We start from the raw sequence: 1,131 nt of genomic DNA, 5'->3' as shown, positions 1-1,131 counted from the left end.
CAGGCCATATTTCTAGCCCCTGTTAACTTCTTTTTTTTTTTTTTTGAGTTGTTTATTTTATATACACACATTGGTATTTTGCTTGCATGTATGTATGTATGAGAGTGTCAGATCCCCTAGAACTGAGGATACAGACAGCTGTGATCGGCCATGTGGGTGCTGGGAATGGACTCCAGTCCTCTAGAAGAACAACCAGGGCTCTCTGCCGCTGAGACATCTCTCCAGTGTCCCCCCACCCCTTTAATTTTCTTTTCTGTTGTTTTTGTTTTTCCAGACAGGGTTTCTCTGTGTAGCTTTGGGGCCTGTCTTGGAACTCGCTATGTAGACCAGGTTGTCCTCAAACTCACAGAGATCCACCCGCCTCTCCCTCCTGAGTGCTGAGATTAAAGGTGGGCACCACTATGCCTGCCTTTAAAAACTTTGTATCTAATTATTAATTTTTGTTGGCAATGCTAAGCCTTAAATCCATGGCCTTGCACATGCTAGTCAAGGCTTTTATTTGTTTTTTTACTTATTTTTATTTTTATTGAGCTCTATATTTTTTCTAGGCTTCCCTCCTCATTTCTCCCCTCTCCTCCAACCCTCTCCCAGGTCCCCATGCTCCCAGGGATCTTACTCAGGAGACCTTGTCTTTTTCTACTTCCCATGTAGATTAGATCCATGTATGTCTCTTTTAGGGTCCTCATTGTTGTCTAGGTTCTCTGGGATTGTAATTTGTGGGCTGGTTTTCTTTGCTTTATTCCTTTTTTTTTCTTTCTCTTTTTAGATAGGGTCTCATTGCATAGTCCTGGCTGGACTGGAGCTCTGCTATGTAGACAGGCTGACCCTGAACTCACAGAAAACTGCTTCCTGAGTGCTGGAGTTAAAGCACTTAATACCAGTAGTCAAATTTTCTGTCTCTGAGCTATGCTCCCTAGCCAAATTCCTAAAAAAAAAAAAAGAGCCAGCTTTGTTAGACTGTGCTGAGAACAGTGAGTTCTTGTCCATCCTGGGCCCGAGTAAAACTCTGTCTCAAAAATCAAATCAAGGAGCCGGGTGATGGTGGCGCACGCCTTTAATCCCAGCACTTGGGAGGCAGAGGCAGGCGGATCTCTGTGAGTTCGAGGCCAGCCTGGTCTACAGAGCTAGTTC

The 1,131-nt window shown here is 44.3% G+C and overlaps 1 protein-coding gene across 3 annotated transcripts in view; it reads left to right on the top strand.

Annotated features, from left to right (window-relative positions):
• The window catches only part of Pus1 (pseudouridine synthase 1), a 12,490-nt gene that overhangs the window by 7,825 nt on the left and 3,534 nt on the right, over positions 1-1,131 (top strand). The gene's annotated exons all lie outside the window — the stretch shown is intronic.

This window comes from Microtus ochrogaster, chromosome 2 (assembly GCF_000317375.1).
Source record: "Microtus ochrogaster isolate Prairie Vole_2 chromosome 2, MicOch1.0, whole genome shotgun sequence".
Classification (NCBI taxonomy): domain Eukaryota; kingdom Metazoa; phylum Chordata; class Mammalia; order Rodentia; family Cricetidae; genus Microtus; species Microtus ochrogaster.
The sequence above is the reverse complement of the archived record's forward strand: the minus strand, read 5'-3'. Positions and strand labels throughout refer to the sequence as shown.